Source organism: Lactuca virosa, chromosome 5, assembly GCF_052849685.1.
Source record: "Lactuca virosa cultivar CGN04683 chromosome 5, Lactuca_virosa_CGN04683_v6, whole genome shotgun sequence".
Taxonomy (NCBI): domain Eukaryota; kingdom Viridiplantae; phylum Streptophyta; class Magnoliopsida; order Asterales; family Asteraceae; genus Lactuca; species Lactuca virosa.
This window is the reverse complement of record NC_136430.1, coordinates 130,297,116-130,322,942: the sequence shown is the minus strand read 5'-3', so window position 1 is coordinate 130,322,942 and position 25,827 is coordinate 130,297,116. Positions and strand designations below refer to the sequence as shown.

At 35.0% G+C, this 25,827-nt stretch overlaps 2 long non-coding RNA genes and 1 pseudogene across 2 annotated transcripts; 2 read left to right on the top strand and 1 right to left on the bottom strand.

Annotated features, from left to right (window-relative positions):
• Window positions 1–252: 252 nt before the first annotated feature.
• Window positions 253–2,482, top strand: LOC145117078 (uncharacterized). Its single transcript, XR_013712482.1, has 3 exons — window positions 253–482; window positions 884–1,974; window positions 2,061–2,482. It is a non-coding gene; the product is annotated as an uncharacterized LOC145117078 (long non-coding RNA).
• Window positions 2,483–4,435: 1,953 nt separating this feature from the next.
• Window positions 4,436–6,433, top strand: LOC145110889 (uncharacterized). Its single transcript, XR_013710094.1, has 2 exons — window positions 4,436–4,554; window positions 5,161–6,433. It is a non-coding gene; the product is annotated as an uncharacterized LOC145110889 (long non-coding RNA).
• Window positions 6,434–11,285: 4,852 nt separating this feature from the next.
• On the bottom strand, window positions 11,286–12,068 carry LOC145111747 (secreted RxLR effector protein 161 pseudogene; annotated as a pseudogene).
• Window positions 12,069–25,827: the final 13,759 nt, after the last annotated feature.

The window sequence follows — 25,827 nt, the reverse complement described above, 5'->3', positions numbered from 1 at the left end:
TTTCCCCTGTCACATTAGGGTTGTAAGTCGTAACTATCCATTGATTTCGTCTGCTCCCTGTGCCTCCATTCAATAGTTTAAATATGCCCATGTTCCCTCACAGCCCAAGGATTCACCCTCTCTTCATCCTAGAAATTGACTTGAAGTTGAAACGTTCACCACCCAAACGCTCACCACCACAAAACCCTACATAAGGCTACAACTCCATCGCCCTTTTTCTTTTCCATCACTGGTCAGTATGCCCCCCAAAAATGAACCACCATTCATACTTCACAATCGTTGCACTTTACCCACCATACATAATCTATGCATACACTTCACCATTCACCATCTCTATCTCGCTATACGTACGCACAGGCACAACGAACAGCCACACACCACTCTGTTTTCCATCTTCATGACCTCCACAACTCTCATAGGTGCATATTGTGTTATTTCACCGGCATTAGTAACAACCACGAGAGTCCCCTTTGTGTCTTTAGGTACCATCTTTCTTTACTCCAGTTTTTTTGTTACTGGTTCATGGTTTTAAATTTTTTGAGTTTTATTAGTTCTGAATCTTTTTTCAAAAAGTCATTACCCCTTTCGAGATCAACGAGAAGGTAAGAATCGTGAATTTATATACACCTGACATAGATTTCTCTATTTTTGCTGTCTACGCATACACATATACACAAATGGTTTAGGACTTAAGGTGTTTGCACATAAGGTGTTTGATGTATTTCCTCACAGATATATTTGTTTGTTTGTTTTTCTGTTTCTAACAAGGATAATAACGGATCTCTGAAGATGTAATTTTTTCCATTCCTTGTTGCAAATGCAATCGCCCTAATCTCCTTCTAAAATGATCTTTATGACCATGATTTGTTTTTTTTTGAAGCAGGGAATGGAAGATGTCTTAAGTAAAGTAGCAACAATAATGAATCAAAACAAACCCGATGTAAAGTTGTATGTTTTCTGAGTTTTTTTTTTTTCCAAATCATTATAAATTACAATGATTTAAAAAATTCTTTTTGACATTGTCAAGAAAATTTAAAGATGATTTTTGAGGTGCAAAAGGATTTGTTCAAGGAGATGTTTTAAAGTGACATTGAGTAGTACTGTTCCACATTGATTTTGATGGTATGCAAATCCGACTACAAGATCAGTTGGCTCCTGATGTCAAGCTGGGAAATAGCAGTCAAAAATGAGAATTATGGTGGAGTCTTCACAAGTCATCCCTCAACATGGGTTAATGTGAAACAACTGAACATAGTCAGACAGTCTCCAAGGCGAACATGGAAGAAGTAGGTATGAAGGTGGGCTGGTGGATCGTAGTTCTCATTTAATAGTGTTTGCAAAAAGGTCCGATAAAATCTCATGGCTATGAGAACGAGGATGCTATTTTTTATATGTTGGAAATATTTGTGTTTTTCTTTCCCTACATTATTTTTGTTGATTTGAACTGATCATATAAATGATAAATTGTATTGTTTTGCAGGACTACGGTGTCATATATTTTGGTGATATTGTTGATTAACAAAGGTATAGTTTTCATTTTGGTGATGTTTTGATTCAGCCTCCAGGTATGATTTAGAGTTCTGGAAGGTGGATATGGTGTAAAAATGGCTTGAATCATTAGATTTTTAGAAGGTGGACTTTCGAGTAAGGGTTGGTGGATATCTGATTTGGCTTCCATCACCGTTGTATCTAACCATCGCACCACTATTACGACCACCGCCCATACCCCACCACTCTATCTGTCTCTCTTGATCTATGAACATTAGATTATCTGCCACTGAACATTGTCTTCCTCCTGTTCTGCCTTTGTGGTCTTCCCCTCTTCCTCCTTTTGTTCTTTATCACAGTTACATATGTGTTATATGCTTCATAATAGATTTGGATGTTCTAATGGCTTGTTAATCTTATGATTTTTTGACAATTTATGTCAGTCTTGAACCCACTTCGACTGGTTTGAAAAAGAAGCCCAATAAGGTAATCTTCTATTTATGTATATAGCTTTGTTCAAGAAACTGATATGTAAGTAAAAGATTTCTATTTGTTGAAATGTTTTTTGTTAGTTGAATATTGCAGATCTATCAGTAAAAGATCTCTATTGACACACATCTAGAAGTGGGGGATAAAACAAGAAGGTCAGGTTTGTGATAGGTATATGTTTTTAAAATATATTTTAAATAAGCCCTTGTGTCAACCCAAAACCTTTTCAAGATAATATTGCTTAAATCGATTTTAGTTATGAAAGAAGCACAGGTTGGCGACGACAAGTAAATTGATTTCATTATATGGACCATAGGGCTAAGCCTTTTTTTTGGTTTCATTGTTGTTATACGTGTGATATAGATACTATAGGGGGTGGGGGTCGAAGCTCATAAGAAAAAAAATGAGAATAAGATCATGTAATAGAAATGCATGAAAGTATGTAATCATTTTAAAAATATAGTAAATATTTGACTTGATTTGAACGTTAATTAAAAGTTAGATATATTTTTCGGTTAATATTTTGTTGATGCTCACATAAAAGAGCAAAGTCTTCATATTTTTGGGTTACTAAGTTACCCCAAAATTCATTGATTGCGTCCTCAAATGAAAACGTAATTTGATTCTATTTATCATTATTTGTTCATTATACAATTTTAAAAATGTTTGATACTATTTTTCTCTTTCTGTTCACATTGCATCATATCTGAATATTGTAGTAACATGCCTGAGAGTTTTTTTTTTTACTTTGCATCAGATTTGTAATCTTTCAAAGAATGGGTTTTTAATTTTTTTCATGTCTGTTTTCACATGGCAATGTTTGATGCAAAATGACTACTAGGGTTATAGGATCTACTAAAAATAGCATTATACTTTCAGATTGGGTAAACTTGAAACTTGTGGTATTCTACTTTCATAATATGGTTAAAATATGTTTTGGATGGAATTCCAGGTCATGTAAGGTTTTTCAAAAAAAAAAATGTTTTTGGGATGGACATTTATAAGTGTTTTAGAAATGGCAATATACTTGACATATTATTTTATTTTCAAATGGACTAGCATATCTATGATTTACTTGAAATGGCATTGTACTTTAAAGACTTTTTTTAAAACTTTTTTGATGTCTATTATTAGTAATCCTAGGTCTGATGTAAGTGTTTTCATGAAGAATATGTTTTTAGGATAAACTTATACAAGGTGTGGAATGTTTTAGAAATGATATTCTAGTTATACAAGATGTCTATTCTTAGGTTTACCTACTTTGATGCAAGGTCCTTTTTGAAGATCTAATTATGAAGGATAGATTTGAGAGGCCGGTTTTAAAGAGGTACAATAATAAATTTAAATTGGTGTATAATCAAATGGATCTCGTAGATTTTTTTTAGCAATTTGGTCAAAATGTTGGATGGGATTGAAATAAGAGTTGTTAATTGTGCTGTGAAAGGTGTTTGTGCCGTAATAATTGTTTAATATTGAATGGTTATGTGGTTTCATTATTGGTTAATATTGAATGGTTATATATATATTTAATAAAATTTTGATATTCAATTATATGAAATTCGTATAAAAAAATTTAGATTTATGAAATACTGATTGAGATGCCAAACTTAACTATCTTTTTTTAACACACCTACCCCCGAAAGGAAAATAATCGCCTAAAAAAACTTTTCACCAAAAATAAACTTTTAATCACCCCGTGCTCTCTGGTTGCAGCCCGTTGTCACCCGTCGCTTGACGCGGGTAAACGGCTAGTGTGTGTGTGTGTATATATATATATATATATATATATATATATATATATATATATATATATATATATATATATATATATATATCATTTCTTTATTTATTTTATTTTATTCTTTTAAAAGGGAGCGGAAATTGGAAAATGAAGTCACGAATGAACCCTAGAATCCCATAAGTCAAAACCCAAACCAAAAAAGAAGATACAATTCTATTTATAACAGCATACTTTTAGTATGTTTGAACCTGAAAAACCATGAACCCGCAAACCCAATGTTTGAAACCGAAAACCCGTAACCCTAAACCGAAAAACCAAACCCATATAGATTTTGTAACAGAAAAAACCGATTTATATGGTTTGGGTTTGATTGTAGCCAAAAACCAACCCATGTTAAATTAATATGATTATACGAGATATAGTATTGTTTCCAATTATTAGTTTTATAATCCATATAGGTTGTTTACCCTCTATCAAGGTGAGGCGAGATGGCGTGTGATACGTTGCATGAGTACCGGAAATATTAAAACGTGAATCAAACTTTATTTTAACGGTGGTGAGATTCAAAGATTTAACAAGTGACCAGCATCTCTAGTCTAATATGTTAAGCGAAAATGGTCTGGCCCAATTAAATCTGTTGGGCCATTTGTAGAGTAACGAGGCCCAATTAAATCCATATGTGAGTTTAAGGTGTTCAATATTTGATAGGTACGCTGTGCTTTATATCCAACATACAACGAAGTAAGGTTTCAGATTGGACGCCGACATACGCTTCACTGCAATCGAGTATGGTAATTTCGTCCAATTGCTGAATGAAGTTGCAAACATACTACTAGGTATCATCTTATTTATTTATTTATTTGTTAGGCTTTTGCTTATCCATGAAGGTTTATAAAACAAGATCGAGATCTGTATGAATGGATCTAATTCTGGAGTAGGTTGCTGAATGTGGTAATTGCAAACTGAGTTTTGAATCTTGTTATCTATTTATTTTTATTTTTTGTTTTGAAATTGCTTAGACTTCAATTAACATGATATTTAGAAGATGTAATTAAGGCTAAGTTTGAAGGAATTTAGGGTTTTAACTGAATATGACAATTTGAGATTTTGAAGTACCTTTAAAATTTCTGGATTATTTTTTAAGAGTATACGATACTGTTTGATACTTGATTTTGTTGTTCAGTGCATTTGGCTTTATCTTGTAGGCATGCTTTATTTAGTAAAGATTTTATGATGTCAGAGTCTAAATCCGAATTGCTATTGCTAATTTGTTAAATTTATTAAAACAAATGGTCTGTTTCAAAAATGGTTGGAAGTTTATAGTTAGATGATTAAACAATTACTTTTCATGTGGATTTGGTGAGCATGTAGCCTACTTTGAAAGGTCAAACATCAGTGATGAGTGGGTTAGTTCAATAATTCATTTTGCTATGTTATTTCAGGTAAATTTTTGCCTCATTCGTGGAATAAATGCTATGGTAGATGTTATTGTTCGAATTCTCAAATGTCTTGAAAATTTGCAAAAACTAGTTACCATGATGTTACTACAAGTTCAATAGTTCTTAATTCTTCATCATGACTTTGGTTAAAATTGAATGACAATAATTTTATTGGTGAACTTCTTCGAGAATTTGAAATTTACGTGATTTAAGATTTTTAGATTTTGGTGATAATAAATTCTCTAGAATTATATCCAAATGGATTGGAGAAAATCTTACACCTTTGATGGTTTATGATTATACGAACATAAGTTCACATAATGAATTCTTTGCTCATTATGCAAAACTTCAAGCTTTAGATGATGCATTCAACTTCTTAGTAGGAACCATCCCTTATTTTCTAGGACAGTTAAATGACATGGTTGAGAGAAAAATCGGTTGACCGGGATCATTACTCTAAGCTTGGCGACTTTGACTTTTTTGAGTCATCTGAAGCTGTCACACCAAATAGGATATTAGTTGAATGCTCTTTACAAATCTGTCAATATATGCTTGTATGAAGATCCATGACATGTACTTTCCTAGACAATGAGGGATGGTTCTTGTAAAGTTTTATGCAACTTTCAAAATTTAAAGATTTGAAGCTTTGCACAAAAATCGAGGAATTCTTCTGGTGAAATTATTTTTGTCTAATCTCAAAACCTTATTAAAGGTGTAAATGTTTTCTCCGATCCATTTGGGTATATTTCCAGAGAATTTATTATCACCCAAATCTAAGACTCTTAAATATCGTAAATTTCTAATTTTCGAGATAATTCACCAATAAAGTTATTGTCATTCAATTTTAACCAAAGTATCGATGAAAAATATTAAAGAGCTATAGAACTTGGAATGACACAAGACATTTGATTTGAGCTAAATCTCATGGTAAGAGTAGCTCATACGGCACAAGTTACACATACAAGGATTCTCATGGTAACCAACTTTTGGAGTACTTCATCTCCATGTTCTTGACTCTTGTTATATTTTTCTATGATGCGAAGGTTATGGTGTTGTAAAAGTGACTTTAAATGTATTAATTTGTATAATGTATTTTTGTAAATCAGGGAGATTTTGCCAAAGTTGAAACCTCTAAAATCAACTTTGGTGCATGTGTTTGTATAAAAGAGACTAAACTACAACTTTAATCCCCTTGCTTTTCTCAAAAGTTGTGGATATAATGTAGATGTTTCATTTGTTGCAGATATGTCGTCCTTAAAATGATTATTTTTGTTAATCAATGATGTTACGTCCAAAGTAAAATTACTGTTTCGCCCCATCATCCTCTTGATATCAAAACATTAAAACTAAAACAAAATCAAAAGTATAGAACAAGATGTCATCTAATTTTAGGAGACCATAGTCAAATTTCTATAAAAAGTCATGTTCTTTTAGTAACCAACAATAACAAGAAACAATGCGCAAGCTGATTTTGTTTTTGTTTTTATTTATTTATTTATTTATTTATTTATTTAATTGTGGACTTTGGTTGATTTAAGTTGTTGATATGGTTTTCAAATGGATTGTCATTTATCTCATTGATCAAAAGTCCAATTTAATCCTATAAATTTGTTATCGTAAACAGAGTTTGTTTATTCTGTTTGCAACAACTTCACATTTAATTGATTTCTGTCAATTTACACATCACCCTCCTTGATCGATCTTCTTATTAGATGAATGTTATCCTTTAGATATTTGACTTGTGAAAATCAAGAAAACTGCTTCTAATTTTCAATTTGAGACATAAGTATTTAACTTTCAGAGTAAAAGTATACAATGACATCACACAGAAACTCGAATTGTACATGAGGAACCCTAGTTAAAAGTGCACAAAAATAATAATAGTTACAAGATCAAGACATAAAAAGTTTGACCTAGAAACTCAAAAGAGAACAACACGAAATGCAATATAAAAGGTGGTCTCTATTTGCCTAGAAGTGATTTTTGAGACATGAGCCGAACTCAAAAAAAGAAAGCAATATTTGTTTTTTGAAAGTTCAGAAAAGAAGTACGATTTAATATGAATATGAAGTTGGTTGTCATAAATGGCATCATGAAGTTTTATAGAGGGATTTAAAGTAAAAAAAAACATGATTTAGAACTTGCAAACAATGGTGGTTTGTTTTAAAACCTTCAAGATATATAGAGTTTGACTTTGACATCAAACATGTGAGTTTTTGAATAAGATCACGACGAGTTTGAAATTGATGTATGTGGTTGATAATAAGTTCGGATGTTAAGACCATATTTGGCATGCTAGCTGAAAAGCTAGTTTTTAACTTATAAGTCAGCCTATCAGTAATCTATTTCAAACTACTTTATAAGATATGATAAATTATGATAATGGTCTTATCAAACGTTAAATTATAATAAACTAGTTTATTTTGTCAAACTCGGCTATGTGTTGTGGAACTACCATCAGGAAACAATATAAAAGTCATTCACACCTTAGTAAGGAAGAAATGAGAAAAACTCTACTTTAATATGTTGAACTACAACCAATAGTTCTATAAAATTAAACAGGAACATCACTTGAGAAGATTAAATTCAGATTGTTTGAGAACAATTAAATCAGATTGGTCATTATTGCATGCTTCTATAGAAGTATAGACATGATGTGGTTCGGGATGTTTTCTTTGATGCTTGTCGGCGTGCTGGTATTTCTGTGAAGAAAGAAGCGTCAGTGAACTTTTTGACGGACCCGCAGGATGGAAGGTTCACACTTAGACCGGCTGACATTTTGGTCTTTGGATGGATAGGAGGGAAGCATGCGTGCGTGGATCTTACTGGGGTCTCTCCTCTCGTTGGTTTGGGGAGCGGGGGTTTCACAGCTGGGCATGCCGCTTTGAAAGCCGTTGCGTGCAAAGTGGTAAAACACGAGAATGCATGTATAGAAAATCAACATGTGTTTGTTCCTTTGCATTCGATACATTTTGTTTTCTCGCACCAGAGGCGGTGGAGCTCCTCAATAGAGTCCAACGGGTCATGCATTCTAATGTCATATCTCCTAGATCCACAAATGTTGTTTTCAAAAGAATTGGTTTTGCCATACAGAAAGGGCTAGCGGTGCAGCTTGTTGTCCGTTTGCCTTCAATCGATATGTATTGAACTATTTGCGTCCCTTCAAGGTTAGTACACAAGAGTACACTTAATAATATTATAGATCTTATATATTGTGTTTTTTCCGGAGTAAACTTCATTTTTTTTTTATTTTTTTTAAACGTCTTACATTTTTCATTTTTTCTGAATTTTTTTTTTTAAATACAACCTTCTGACTTTTTTCGAAAAACCCTCACCTCTTTTTTCAAAAAAGAAAAAAAAACCTCGCATTTGACAAGTTTTCAAAAGGAATAAAACTGGTCAAATCGAAACAAAAATAAAAAAGTATGTGGTCCTTTTCGGGAAATAAAAAATAGAATTAAGATTTAACTAAAAAAACATACTATATAAGATATTTTCCAATATTAGCCCCAAAACTAACGTATTTAACCATTCACATAAGTCTTGCAATGTTCTTTGTTAATATTTTCCAAATTTTCATATAGTTGCACAAGCTCTTTCAGCTTCATCCAGACCATAACCTATTTTCCAAAAAAAGACATACATTTAACTGTATCGGTCTGTTGATTTTGAAGGCTTTGTACGAAAAATAAAAATGAACCATTAAATATAACTTTTTATATAAAGAAAATTCATTAATGCAACGGTAATTGTTAAAATAACAATCAAAGGAAAATAACAACAGTACAATAGCTAATCTTAGGAGGCCTAATTTCTGGAAATCATATATATAACAGATTAACAATAAGCGTCGTTTTTTTTTTGTAAAGGAAAAATTTCTAATAAGAGTTTCTGAGCAAGTTTTCACGCACCGAATGATCCTCCGTTACGAACATGAGGCTATGCCCCATGCCCTTGAGTCACCGCGGACAAAACTTTATGGCCACAATGACTTAATAGTGTCAGGATTTGAGCATATGTCAATAAATTACTCACCATATTTTTCGTATACATAACCAAGTCACCACAAACAAGGGGTTTCCAATAAGCATGATTTTGAAATTACAACTTATTGGAAATAAAAAAGATAAACAAATAAAATAAATTAATAAATTTTATATAGTGGATCACATAACATTGAGCATATACCTTCAAAATACATATGGAATATACCTTTAAAATACATATGGATCAAATAACATTTACTATATACCTACGGAATAATATAACTCTTACTATAAACATGAATCTAGTAGATCCACTCACCCAAGCCATTTATTGAGCTACATAAACAATACCACCAAAGATGTCAAATTGACAACCACACACATGATTTAAGTAATGACATAATTGTTTATTCAAACTCATTTACTTATAAACAAGGAACAAAGTTTATCGGGTTTGGGCAGCCTAGTTCACGAAAGGAGAGGTTGGAATTGGCGATAAACATGATTTAATAAGGAGGTAAACAATTGATTGAATGGAAATTATATATAAGAGTTAATTTTGAGTCCCCCTTATGAACAGTAAGGTTCTACTGTTCTGACTTTTGCCACACTATTTTGAGGATTTTCCAAATTTAGTCCCTCGATCCATTATATCCTTCTTCTATCAAACAACCAAACCTTCCAGTTTCTTCCTTCCACGACTGCCTACACTCCTCCAAACCTTATCCTCTCTTTCTTTTGAAAGAAATCGACACACAGAGGCCATAAATCGAACCCGTGGGGGTTCTCGATTCTTCTATGATGACCATCGGAGAGTGCAACGTTGATTTTTGATCAGTTTTTCTATTCGATTGGGTTCAGTGGGAAACAGAAAGAGGAATCGAGAGATTGAGGGTGAGACGTTTACCGTTTTCTCTTCCTAGCACCTCAATGTTGCACACTCTTATTCTTGATGCCTCTATTCCTCCGGTGCTCCTTTGCTTCGCAACATCCATGCGCTTTTGGTGTTGAAAACCACTAAAGGAGTCTCCAATGTCTACTCAGTAAGATTTCCCATCCCTCCTACAACATGGATTCATTCTGTATTTTTATTATCATAATCAATTGACTACAACAATGTTATCGTGGGTTTTCTACGATCATACATGTATCTGAAGGAACATGAATCGACAAACTTTGAACATGGTGGGTGTTTCTTTTTTGAGCTAATACAAAAAGACAATTTCTCTTTTCTCAAATATCTTTTATAAATCAAATATTTGATTTCGTAGGTTTGATTTCTTGGAACGAGAGCAAAATCTTTTCAAGGTTATGAACTTTTACTACTAGAGTATGAGAAAGAAATTGAACTTTGGTTTAGTGGCAGATGTATTTACATCAGTTCATCATCCTTATGTTACGATATGGTACCATCAGAATACAAATCAAACGCAAGGTTTATTTATAATCTAAACTTGATAATGCATACCACCGTTTGAATCTATTGTATAAGATAGAATAAATACTTTAGCATTAGGTATCCTCAAATTGATGGGCAAACAACCATGGAAATTACCTTTGCTTGGTGCTTCAGTTTATGATTCTTAACTTTAGCATCTATTTAGATCACCCATTTGTTTGGTTCCCACTTAGTATGTATATAAGATTTGGTTCTTAATGAAGAAACCCGGATTATGATTTGAATTGATGCAGTTCTTTCAAGTTTGATGTTTATGGTACTATCACCGACATGTGACAAAGAAAAACCCGAAGAAGATGCAAAACTCCAAAGCTTCATCGACAAATATGGCACTAGTGGTAACTAGATTTCTCACCATCACAGACCTGGTAATAAATTATTGTTAGTTTTTCTCAAACCACAAAGGTAATAATTAAACAGAGAAAACAGATATATGCCAAAGCTTGAGGCTTTTCTTATTGGATTGAAAATAGAGAAAGTGACAATACATCACGTAAACAATGCTAGTCTATTTAAACAAAAGAAATTTCATAAAATATAGGAGCTTACTCCACTAGGCTTATGACCAGGACTTTCAAACACTAGTTTAATTTATTCCACACTAAAAGAAAGTACACGTGCTACACTTCTTTGTATCATGCTTCTGAATTACTTCTCAATATTTTCCCCCTTAATTCAGAGGCTCAAACCTTCTTGACTCCAATTAGACTTCTCATATCTTTATCTTTGACTCTTCCCAGTGTCTTGGTGAGTATGTCATCCTTTTGTTCCTTACTGCTTACATGTCTCACTGTTATTTCTCCATTCTCTATACACTCTCGAATGAAGTGAAACCTTATATCTATGTGCTTGCTCCTTCCATGAAAGATTGGGTTCTTCATGAGATCAAGTGATGAACGATTATCAACAGACAATGTTACAGGTGGCATACGTTGCCCTGTAATTTCACTAAGAAGCCTTCGAAGCCAAATTCCTTGGCAAGCTGCCAGAGTGGCTGCCATAAATTCTGCTTCACAAGAGGATAAAGCCACACATCTTTGTTTTTGTGAAGCCCATGTAATCAAGTTCCCATTCACATAAAATGCCATTCCACCTGCACTTTTCCTATCATTCACATCATTCCCTAGATCACTATCAGTGTATCCAGCAAGCATAACTTCTTTTCTTCCTTTCAAGTACTTCATGTCGTAATCAAGGGTGCCTTTCACATAACTGAGTATTCCTTTAACAACTTGAAGATGTTTTGTAGTTGGTCTTTCCATATAGCGACTTACCACTCCAATTGCAAATGTTATGTCTGGACGGGTATGGGTCAGATAGTTGAGTCCTCCAACAATACTTATGTATTCTGTGGAATTCACCAATTCTCCTTCTTCATCTCTACGGAGTTTCAGCTTGTGTGTCCATTGGGCTCTTGGTGGGACTGCAATATAGCATACGGGTCTTGATAAGTAAGTTCTTGGCATAAGCTTCTTGCTTTAGTGTAATCTCGTCTTCCTGTTAGCCTACTTCAATACCTAAGTAATATGACAGGGGACCAAGGCACTTATCTCAAACTTGGTATTCATATCACTTTTGAAGTCCTAAACCTACTTGTGGCAGCTACCAGTTACAAGCAAATCGTCTACATACACCCCAACGATAAAATGTCACAATCATTCCTCTTGGTGTACACTGAATATTCATGAGCACAACGTACAAAGCCCAAACTTTTCAGATATCGATCCAGACACGCAGTCCATACCCTTGGGGCTTGCTTTAGGTTGTACAGAGCCTTCATCAATTTGTACACCTTGTTTGTTTCACCGTCTTTCTGATAACCTTCTGGTTGTGAGACGTACACCTCTTCCTCTAATTCGCTGTTAAGAAAAGCTTATTTCACGTCAAGGTGGTGCACCCCCGTCCATTAGACCCTGCTAAAGCTAGAATGATACGTACCGTTTCAATTCTGACCACTAGTGCAAAGACTTCGTCGTAGTCAATTATGTGCTTTTGAACGTACCCCTTTTCCACAATTCTTGCCTTGTGCTTTATAATGCTCCCAGTTAGGTCTCGTTTCAGCTTGTACACCCACTTCAACTCGATGGCCTTGCGGTTCTTTAGGAGGTAACCAAAATCCAGGTGTTGTTCTTTTCAATCGACGCCAATTCTGCATCCATTGCTTTTATCCATTCCTCTTTCTTACTTGCTTCGATATATGATGTTGGTTCTTCATCATTGAGTACCATCATATGTTCTTCTGGAGGTACTTGAATTTCTTTCACGTTCTCTTACAAATCTGTGAGTAGCCGGTAGCGTTTCAGGGCGCCACTGCCTGTGGAGCTTGAGGCGGTGCTCGGAGACGTGATCAAAATTGGGGCATTTGGGGTAATGGGTGAATTAGGCGTACCCGGTGTGTTAGTCGATGTATTATGTGGGCTTGACTGTGATTTGACTTCGGAATTGTTGGGCTGAGAGTCTTCGGCCCACTCATCGTTTCCATGTGATGAGCCACTTTCGAGTTCTTCATCATAAACATTGTTGTGGTGTATTTGGCTCTCATTCGAGTTTCCATGTGATGAGCCACTTTTGAGAGTCTTCGGAATTGTTGTGGTGTATCTGGCTCCCATTCGAGTTCTTCATCATAAACATCGTCGTGGTTAAATCCTTTGACGACGAACCTTATCCTCGGTGTCGCTTTAACCTTCGAACTAATGTCCCACATCCAGACTTGTTGTTCGTCGAAGACCACATCTCGACTCACATGTATATTCCCGGTGTCTGGATCCAATAGCCTATAGGCTTTAGATCCCTTTTCAATTCCCAGATGAACTAGTTGAACACTTCTTTCATCTAGTTTCTTCATATACCCTTTAGCTATCCTCATGTGAGCGACAAAAACAAATACTCTGAGGTGTTCAACTTGTGGCTTTCTCCCTGTCCATATTTCATATGGTGTTGAGTCCTTCAAAGTTTTCATATGAACTCTGTTTAGAACATAAATAGAGTGTGTTACCGCTTCACCCCACAAGACATTTGTCATCTTCATAGTCTTCAATTTGCATCTTACCATCTCCAACACAGTTCGATTTCTCCTCTCTACTACTCCATTTTGTTGTGGAGAGTATGGCGATGTATAGTGTCTCTCCAACCCTGTTTCATTGCAGTATTGGGTGAATTCATTTGACAGGAATTCTCCCCCACGGTCTATTCTAAAGATCTTTACTTTCTCGCATGTTTCAGTCTCTACTTTACCCCTGAATTTCTTGAAGACTTGAAATGCTTCATCTTTTGACTTTAACAAATAGACCCACTTCACTCTGATGTAGTCATCAACAAGTAGCATGAAGTATCTGTTCCCTGGGGGTGTAGGAGGTGAGACCGGGCCACAAAGATCCCTATTAACCAGCTCTACTCTCTTCTTTGCTCTATAGTTTGTGTGTGAAGGGAATGGTTTCCTTATCTGCTTTCCCACTAAGCACCCTTCACAAGGCTGTGATGGAATGTGTTGGATTAGATGTCTAAGCCCATAACTATTATTGGTATGTACTCGACCCAAGAGTAGCATGGTCCATTTGGGTTGCACTTCACCGAAACAATTTGTATGGATAATCTTTTGAGAATAGTATATTTATGATTTATTAATATATTATAAGTTGTAATATGTTAATATGAAATCATATTATTTAATTAGTATTGATCAATAATTAATTTGGAATTAGTTTAGGGATCAAAAGGAACTAATTAAATATGGACTCTTATATATATAATGGGCCAATGTTCATTTAGGATGGGCTAAGCTTGCATGGATAGTCCATGGGGTTTTTAACCCATGGATCCTATGGAAATGAAAGGTCATGGGTATTAGGGTTTACATGGATGTAACCCTAATCCACAATACTATATAAAGAGGTCTTTGGCACATGAAATGGCACTAGTGTGTGAGTGAACAAGAGTGGGCCGATTTCTAGTGTGCTTACTATTCTCTCAAGTTTTCCAAGTTGTTTTGGTAATTTGTGATTCCATTTGAGACATCCACATTATTGGTGCTAGGCTCTTGAAGCTCCAAGGAATCAACCACAAGAAAAAAAGGTATGTCATCCCACTAAGTTTTATATTACAAGTACCCCATGGTATGCTAGTTAGGATGAGAACCATGGAAAATCATATTTGCATGTATAATAGAGAAAACATAGATCCAAGGTTTCTAGGGTTGCATGTACACCATAGGAGTGTTAGAATGCTCAAAACCCATCATTGGTATAAGAACCTAGGCTTTTTTTCATTATACTTGATGCAAAATGCTTTAAAAGGCGAAAAACTATTCACTGTTCAGTGGACTCGCCGAGTCCATGGGGGGACTCGACGAGTCCAAGTGTAAACTCATCCTACTCGTCGAGTAGGTTCTTGCACTCGACGAGTAGGAGGCCCTGTGTGCAGATTTTCGAGTTTTGCTGCTGGAAATGGACTAGAATCATTACCCTAAACTGTTTTGGACTTATAAAACCTGTTTTTAGTGTGGTAATGATTATGCTAATCAATTTTCAATGGTTATTATCAAATTTTCAAGTTTTGTATATGTTTATATGATTCTTGAAATTGTTGATATGAATGTTCATACTTATGAGTTTTAGCAGATCATAGGAATTATTTGCAAATTGTTTGTTAGTGTAATTCTTCATCTAAATGCCAATTAATGGACTCCATAACTTGTCCACAAGTTATGGAATTCCAAAAGTTTTTCTTTAAAACCATTAAAACTCATAAGTTATAGAAATGAAAAGTTTTTTAAATAGTTTCAAAACTTGCCCTCAAGTTTTGAAAGTTGTAAAGTCTCACACACACCTTAATTCCAAACCCTAGAGTTTTAAAAGTTAAAATTCAACCCTTATACTTTATAGTATTATAAGTTAATAATATATATATATATATATATATATATATATATATATGTATGTATGTATGTATGTATGTATGTATAAGAACAAGTCAGTCTTACCGTTAGTAGGCCTCATTTACGAAGCCGGTCTATAATGGGGGTATAAGGTTGTTGCCTATAAAATGGCAGCTTAATTGGTGTCCACTCTCACCCACCTCTTCCTTGACTGGTGGAGGGTCGTTAGCCGAACGGGTAGAACAAGGACTATAATTCTCATAAAAAGTATAATGATAAATACTAAGTAACTAAACACTTATAAATTCCCAATCTTAGTTACTTAGGAAAATGTGAATTTGGTGCTAACCCATGAAATTACACTTTGTACCTTACCAAGTCGTTAGTGGAGCGTGTGTGGTTAACCGACACAGTAACATGGACTAGTAAGTGTCGCAAAGGGTAACTTAATGTTTATCATTGATCGGTGGAGCGCGTGTGGTTAACCAGCACATCGATTAGGTGATAAAGTTAAGGGTACCAAGTTAATTTGCATGGTTATTCACACCTTATTTGTGATCCTCGGCATCCCAATCACAAACTTGAGAGGGCACAATCTAGATTTAAACATGCCATTGAAAAGTTCAATGAATCTCAAAAGATCTAGGAGTTTCAATCCAATTAAAACCTAATACCTATTTCGTTTTTCATGGTGGAAATTGGTATCGTCATTCGCCTACCTTCAAATATTCTGTACCTTGGATTACGACATCCCTCTTCCAAGTTATAAAATATTGTGTTGGGTCCTAGACTTAATATTTCATAATGGGTGTTCTATTAAGGACTTAAATCAACTAACTTGAATTTCTCCCATTGTAGATGTCTGGTTCAGACAACTATGGTCTTCCCAAATCCCTTGGAACAGGCTTTCCTAATGAAGATGATGTCCCATGATTGGATCACGAAAATCATATTTCTCTTCCTCCACCTCCTCCAATTATTCTCCCTGACCCACAAGCTCAAAGACTTGAAAAATTCAAGGTCACTCAAGCCCTACTTGCAATGAAACATGAAGATGGAAGGATTGTGTGTTCTCACGTCTAGGAGATGAAGTCACATATCGACTGGTTGAGAGTGTTGGGTGTCAAAGTCTCAAGGAAGTTGGCTGTTGACTGGGTTCTTCAATCACTTCCTGAGTCATATAGTGAGTTCATTAAGGACTACTATGTGACAGACCGTGACATGACCCTTATTTATCTTACCTATTTGCTTGTTGCTGCTGAATCAGCAATGTTTTGGCGCACTTGAAAAGTAAATTTGGGTGGAAGATCTACTTCTCAAACTTCCATGGACATTGACAATGGTAACATTGGAAGTCCGGAAAAGTTTTCTCTTCCCAATGGAAAGGGATTGGCTATGGTCAACCCGGTTGACTAAATCGTAGAGAGAAAGGCTAAGTCTGTGATAGTCCCGTGTACCATTCCCAAAGAGTCTGTATGTTTTTATTGTCAAGAGAAGGGACATTGGAAGCAAAGCTGCCCTGACTACCTGAAAGATCTGAAAGAAAGTAGAGACAAAATGTTTGACTCTGCTTCAGGTAAGTACACTATCTAACTCTGTTAAGTTTCTAATTGTTGATTCTTAATACATGATGTGACTAGGTTGCATTTTGATGTTTTGCAGAATCAAGCAAAGGGAAGGAAGCTTAAAAGAAGAGTATGTTGAATCTGATCGCGAAGATGGATTTCAATCGCACGGTTCGAAGATCGGATTTTTGAGCTACTACTTAGGAGTTATGATAGATTGCTAGGAAATGTGTAATAGCATAGTTTTCAGTTGTAAGTGCATTGTAAGGAAAAGTTTTTCCGCATTTTATAAATAAATAAAATTTTGTTTTGTTTTATTTTATATCTCCTTGCAATGGTATTTATGAAAAATTGATGTTTGTATGTTTCTAGCAATATTGGAAATATGAATTTGATTCTTTCATTTGTGGTAGTGTCTAAATTTACCAAATAAGGAAAGATTCTCATCATCTAAGTTTCAATTGGACAGGAACTTGGAATCATGCAAGGTGTATTGTATTATGAATGAGAATATTCATCTTTGGAAAATTAAGACTAATTCTTTCTTCACATCTATATGTGAGTCAAGTGAAGGACTAAGGGATCGAGTACACATTCTTGTGCACTAGTCAAGTCCACCACAAAGATCGATAAGACTATTCGTCATGATTTACTAAAGTTTAGTAAATATGGTTATACTTACAAGTTTAAATATGATTCTGAAACATTGGAAAAGTTTCAATGTATGGCAGAACGAATGAGAAGAATCAAATTAGGCATAAAGATAAAAGTTTCCCAAATCTGAAAAGATGGGAGAGTACTTTAATATCATGTTTTATGATCATCTTAATGATTACGAAACCATATCACAATTGATCCTCTAAGGACATCTTAGTGCATTCCTATGGCTAAGAAGAGGAATCATGAATTGTTGGAATGGTTAAATCAAGAAGATGAGTCATACTTCGTTCCAAAAACAATTCTTAGAGTCATACTCCAAGATTGTAACTTGAGTGACATATCTTAAAGAAGGTTTATAACACTTGTCAAATGTAGAGTAAAAGGTTTTTTACTCTTGTACATTTGAAATTGGTAAGTTGTGATGTTTTGGATAAAACAAAGACCAACTAAGGCCAATTGTGTGAAGTGTTTGTCTTTATAAGAATCCGCACTATCTCTTGAATATTTGTTTGTCAAGGAATGGTTCTTGGCAAGAGAGTCTTATATGTCAAGAGGACAGTGCGAGTCTTAAAGATCCTGAAAGAGTTTCAAGAACTAATCAAGAATAAAACCGGTAGTTTATCACTAGCACACGACTTGAGGTTTATAACCTATCGTGTTGGCATAATTCTTGTTTCTATGCCCATTCCGGTTAAAGTTGACTATGCATGTGAGTTCTATGAGTTCTCGGTTGCTTGCATAACAACTTGGAAGACATGGTAGGCCCTTGTGCTACCAGGTGGCAAGAAATTAAAATTGAACAAGCTCGGTCCATATGAGTTTGAATTTGTCACTAACATTGTCTTGTGATTATGGTTTTGAAAAATTCACATGGATAGGAACACATACACCATAAAATCTAAGTATCATTAGGTTTCTCTCCGATTCATGAAAATGATGGTGAGGAAACGCTTTCACTAAATAGATTTGAAGCAGATAGCAATTATGATATTTGCATTCTCAAAGTCGTTAGTGGAGCGTGTGTGGTTAACCGGCACACTAACATGGACTTGTGAGAAATGGCAAAGGTCTAAACAATTGAGACTATGATTACAACATCCCTTTTCATAGTTCTAAAATTGTTTAGACACACATGTGAGCTATCTAAGAAAAGGTGTATGATTTTGATAAAGTCTTATCAAAGCATCTTGTATCAGAAATCTGAACTTTGGTAAGAAAGTCAATAAAGTATTGATTTCTAGAAGTCCAGCTGATTTCTGGATACATGTCAAAGCTAGTGGGAGCATAAGTGTTATGATAATAATTATCATGTTAGTGGGAGCATGATTATTATGTTTAGTATTTCAAGTTAGCAATGTTAATTATAGAAAACAAAAGGGTTTCAATTCATGAAGTTGCGGGGGTTGAAAAGTTGTTTGCTATAATTAAGGGAGAGGAAATTATACTTCATTCCAATTCTAAAAGCTTAGATTGTGAGTTTTTAATCAAATTTAGTCATAATTACATTATTTGCGTTCTAAAATTCGATTATGATTACGGTATCCATTTTCATAATCTGAATTATGAAAACATGGCAAATAGAAATAGAAATATTATAGCAAAAGACTGGTCTAGTATCTTGTCTTTATGTGAGACATCATGAATCGTGTCCCATATGCTTCGGATATAGGATCGATTACATGTGCTGTAATATTCATCTGTTCTAAATTTTTCCAAATGCCTTGGGCATTAAGGGGGAAAAAGTACTTGAACTGGATATGACTAAAATGATTAAGCAATTGTCAAGGACAATCTGAAGTTTTCCAAAGATTGGTTGCTCATGGACAATTGGAAGTATAAGTGTTAATTTTGGAAGGACCATATTGATATATTCTGGAAGGAGGCAACTCTTGTTCAGAAGTGATAGTCAAAATGGGAATGTGGAAATGTTTCCATAGGTGGAAGGTATTCATTAAATCTGTATAAGATTAGAGAACTTGATGCAAAAAGGATGTTCAAAGGAATGTACTTTGAATCTGAGACTTCATTTCCATGGAATTGCTCTCCATTGGAATACTTTGTAAATGTCTGTTGCCAAGTCTTAGTGACTTTTGTGCATAGTCATTACAAGAGAATCAATGCATATAAGTTTAGAATCTAACAGATTTCAGTAAATGGCAAAGAATCTTGTATTCTTACATTTTCGGTAAGGATTTGGGATTGTGAAATGAGCATCATTGGAATCATGTTCAATTGGTCTATTTCACAAAGTAAGGATCATAGACAAACATGGTGTGCATACTTGGAGTATGGCATAACTATTGTTTGGACAAACATAGTGTGCATGCTTGGAGCATGGCATGACTATTGTTTCAATTCAAGTATTAAGTTGATTATTTGAAACATTATGCAATGAATAATGTGTAATCAATATGGTGATTGAATAAAAGGTGTTTTATTTATATTCATAAGTTGTGAGACCATATTGGATTCGATTGTTCTTGTGTTTCACTTTGCATGTTTTGACTTCCCGAATAACTAGGTTGTTCAAACTCTCCACAGTCAATCATATTTTGGAAGTAGGTATGAATCAAGACTGTCATGAATTGGGCTTGTAGATGTCTAAAGTGTTTAGACATAGGAAAAGTTGTTGCAACATTCATGAGTGCTCCTGGAATGAGATTCGACTATTGGATTAAACCCACACTCATTTGAATCACTTCATGGATTGTATCACGAGTGATCATGGGACGATAATATCTTATATTCTTCAAACGGAGACGCGTGAGTTGTAGTTGCGCGTCGGTTGCACATGGACATATGTAAACGCAACCAGTAAATTAGTTGTTATAAAACATATCGTTGTGTATAATTTGATGAGTAACTACAAGCGAACGTTTGGGTCGAATTTTATCCATTCCTTTTACCCTTGGAGGGATAAAAGCGATATCTGTGGGCCCTCGATGATTTAGTGATGATACCCCTAAGTGCTTGGCCAAGCCTGGACTGATTTGATTTGTTCAATTAGCCAGTCATCATAAATCGGAAATCGGGAAACAACAAATCGACAGAGAGAATGATTATAATCCATGTCTCAGTCCATATGATATCTAGAATGGAGGAATATATGATCCCTTATCTAATGGACACGTCATTTGACTAGGTCAGAGTTCGGCAGCGGCTTTAAGAGCTACGATTGCTAGTCGGGATCTTGGTGTCATACTTGAAAAATAGTTTTAGACTTATCCAAGTAGGAGACTGTTGAATTAGATGTCTAAGCCCATAACTATTATTGGTATGTACTCGACCCGAGAGTAGCATGGTCCATTTGGGTTGCACTTCACCGAAACAATTTGTATGGATAATCTTTTGAGAATAGTATATTTATGATTTATTAATATATTATAAGTTGTAATATATTAATATGAAATCATATTATTTAATTAGTATTGATCAAGAATTAATTTGGAATTAGTTTAGTGATCAAAAGGAACTAATTAAATATGGACTCTTATATATATAGAATGGGCCAATGTTCATTTAGGATGGGATAAGCTTGCATGGATAGTCCATGGGGTTTTTAACCCATGGATCCTATGGAAATGAAAGGTCATGGGTATTAGGGTTTACATGGATGTAACCCTAGTCCACAATACTATATAAAGAGGTCTTTGGCACATGAAATGGCACTAGTGTGTGAGTGAACAAGATTGGGACGATTTCTAGTGTGCTTACTATTCTCTCAAGTTTTCCAAGTTGTTTTGGTGATTTGTGATTCCACTTGAGGCATCCACATTGTTGGTGCTAGGCTCTTGAAGCTCCAAGGAATCAACCACAAGAAAAAAGATATGTCATCCTACTAAGTTTTATATTACAAGTACCCCATGGTATGCTAGTTAGGATGAGAACCTTGGAAAATCATATTTGCATGTATAATAGAGAAAACGTAGATCCAAGGTTTCTAGGGTTGCATGTACACCATAGGAGTGTTAGAATGCTCAAAACCCTTAAGAATGGTCATCTTTGGCATCCCTTCTATTAACTTCTTCTCCACCATCTACTTCATTGAGTTGAAGTTAATGTGGCCCATTCTCATATGCCACAACCACGATGGATCATTGAACTTTGTAATTAGACATAGTCCTTTGACTTTTTCCATCTCTATCTTATAGATTCGATTTGAGGACCTTCGAACTTTCATCAGCAGTCTTCCAGTGAAATCATGGACCCACAAAAATGGATCCTTGATTCTTATTTCATCTCCACCCTCTGTGAACTGCCTCAAACTTATTATATTACTACATAAGTTTGGGATGTAATATACCTCATCAAGTTTTCGTTGACTTCCATCCTTGCACTGAAATACGATTGAGCCCTTTCCTTTGATTCGAACTTTTGCTTCATTCCCAAACCTCACATATCCTTGAATTGACTCACTCAGACTCCTAAACTTGCACTTATCTCCAGTCATGTGGTTACTAGCCCTTATATCAAGATACCACATACATGAATGGTTGAAGGAGTTACCTTGTGATCTTAACAGTGGGCTCACATTCTCTTCATTTAGAAACACTTTCTCCCCATGTTCGAAACTTGAAAAAAGCAAAGCAGGCTCATTGTCATGATGGTCTTGTATTAAACTATTTTGTTGATTCATTTCTCTTCTTGGATTCTTGCAGTCGGCTGCATAGTGTCCAAACTCCTGGCAATTATAACATTGGATTCCACACTTGTCTTGACTACCAGATGCTTGATGATTCCCCTCCTTTTATGGTATGAACCCCCTTTGCCACGACCACCATTTCTCCCTCTGCCTCTTCCTCGGCCACGTGAGCTTCCAAAACCACCTCTATTCGAATTTTGCTTGGTGTCTCCCTCTGTTTTGTCCTTATTACTATCTGACCATTCCTTATGAGTCAAGAGAATTTTTCTTTCATCACTATCTCCATGATCTTTCATCCTACGTTCGTAGGCCTTCAATCTTCCAATCACTTCCTCGACTGTCATTGTTTCTAAGTCCTCAAATTGATCCAGTGTAGAGGCAATTTGAAGAAACTTAGATGGCACCTCCCTTAGCAACTTATTCACTACATAGGACTCTTCTATGGTGTCTCCTAGAGTGCGCAAAGTACTCACTGTGTTGATCACCTTTACAGCAAACTCATCAACACCTTCTGTTTCCTTCATACTCAACGCCTCAAATTCAATCTTCAACGTCTGAATTCTTGCAGCCTTTACTCTATTTGCTCCCACGAACATTGTTTTTAAAGCTTCCCAGGCTTCTTTGGATGTTTTCTTCTCATCCAAGGATAGTAGAAGGTCTTCCGGTATCCCTTGATAGATGGTTGCAAGTGCCATCTTATCCTTCTTCACTTCTACCATAATATTTGATGTTTTGGGCTCCACTGCGTCCCACACTCCCTGGGCTTGCATGAAGACCCTCATTTTGATGGCCCATGCAGAGTAGTTACTCCTTGATAACATCGGATAATGGAGAGTGACCAAACCTTCTTTTTCACCATTGCCATTGTTTCCTGTCATTTCTTTACGTGATTGGTACTTTGGCATACACCAGGTTTTTGCTCTGATACCAAGTGTTAGTTTTTTCTCAAACCACAAAGGTAATAATCAAACAGAGAAAATAGATTTATGCCAAAGCTTGAGGCTTTTGTTATTGAATTGAAAATAGAGAAAGTGACAATACATCACGTAAACAATGCTAGTCTATTTAAACAAAAGAAATTGCATAAAAATAGGAACTGACTCCACTAGGCTTATGACCAGGACTTTCAAACACTAGTTTGATTTATTCCACACTAAAAGAAAGGACACGTGTTATACTGCTTTGTATCATGCTTCTGAATTACTTCTCAATAATCCTTACTTATGTTGCTCTTTCTCTTCATAATTTAGTTTTCTTGAAGAAAAAAAATTGACAGATCTTATTGTTGTTCTTGGTTGATGAGTTTGAGCTTGTAGGTATAAAAAAGATGTGGAAAGACCTACAGATTGAGATGTGTAAACTATCTGAGGCCCAATATTAAGCATGAAAAATTTACTTAAGATGAAGACAAGATCATCTGCAACTTATATGTTAGCCTTGGTAGTAGGTATTGCTTACTTCCTTTACTCTTTGTTCTTTACCTGATATTAGTAATGGTCACCATGAGCCTTACTATAAATATTAACATTGTATTTGTATAAAGAAAATCATACTGATTTTTTACAGACATTAAAGATTAGACCAGAAGGTACCATCTTTTTTCTTTAAAAGGTTCATTTTTAATTTTATTTAGCTTTTTTTTATCTTCTTATTTTAAGCATTGTACTTTCAAAGTACAATGGTTTAATGAGAATACCTATGTTGTGGTTTTATTTTGGTTGTACTTTTTGCTTCCGTTTTCAAAAGGATTTAGGAATCGACTAATTTCGTTTTCGAAAAATACACCCAACTTTAGCATTTCATGTTCATTTTTTCAAAACCATCATTATATAACATTGCATTTTCATCTGTTTTTTAATATCTCCCCAAATATAGCATTATACTATCATGTTTTTACAAGAAAACATGATATTGTATTTTCATTTTATTTTTTCTGAAAGTTTACTTTATTGCATTATATTTTCTTTTCTCAAAACTACCTTGATACAGAATTGCATTTTTTTTGAAAATCTATCAAAATATAGCATTGTATTTTTTTATATTATCATGATATACCTTTGCATTTTCATTTCTTTTGAAAATCTACTCAAAATTCGCATTGTACTGTCATGTTTTTAGAACAAGCAGATATAGCAAATACAGTATTGTACTTTACTTTTTTTTTAAACCACCAAGATTTACCGTTGCACTTTTTTAATCCACCCAAATCCAACATTGTACTTTTTTAAAGTGACCTATATATGCTATTGCACTTGAACTTATTGTTGGAAAATCTACCCAAATATAACATTCTACTTTGATTTTCTTAAACTACCTTAATATAGCACTGCATTTTCACTTTTTTTAAAAATTCTAGCCAAATATACCTTTTCATTTTCACTTTGTAACATCCCAAAAATCTAAGTAAAAAATTTTAATTTTTAAATCAAGTGAAATCATTGTTTTCAAACAAAATCCAAAATCAAGCCAATCATTTACAAAACATTGTTCCCAAACATAGAAATCATATATCAAAGTGTCCCAAATCAAGATAATCAAAACCAAGAGGGATGTGTACGATCACGCCTTCACCTTCTCACGGTCATCTGAAGTACCTAAAAAATAAAACTGAAACTATAAGCCAACGCTTAGTGAGTTTCCCCAAAGTACCACCACACAAACATATAAAAGCATGCATATTGGGTCCACAACTAACATACTGGATTACCCATGAGTCCACAACATGAGTTTGGCTTGCCTTCCGGCCCACAACTCATGTCTGGCTTACTCCCGAGCCCACAACATAAGTCTGGCTTGCCCCATGGGCCCACAACTTATGTCTGACTTGCTCCCAGGTTTGTTGGCTTCCACACAAAGCAGTAACGCCTCAACCCCACCATACTATGTCGACATATACATAATAGATAACATATAAGAGTAACAGATAATCATATAACCAGTCAAGAGACTAACAGACAAATCTACAAATCCCTATCTTTATAATGTAACATTCTGATTTCTAGGTATGAGATTTATTCTTTAAAAGGAAAGTTTCCCTTGGAACTCGGCGAGTTGATGGGCTCAACTCGATGTGTTCAAAGGCTTTTGGGTCGCATATCTTTTTGGACCAAATCGACGAGTTGGTGAGGAAAACTCGACGAGTTGGCGGCTGGGTGAGAAACCCTAAATTTAGGGTTTTGCACCCTATTTTATCTCCTTAAGTCCCTAGGGTTGATCCTTTATCAGCCTCCAAACCATTTTTGCGGCACTAGTGAACCCTAATCACCCTTCCATCTCATTTTGTGTTTTAGTGTGGTTCCTTTCGGGCAAAAGGAGAAGAAGTTTGAAGAAAGAAACAAGGATCTAGCAAGCTAAGCTCTCATCTTCAGTTTGGCACTCTTTTGGACCGTTGTAAGTGTTGGGTTTTGAGCACTATAACACTCCTATGGTGCACATGCAACCCTAAATGATTTGGACCTACGTTTTCTCTAATTATACATGCATAT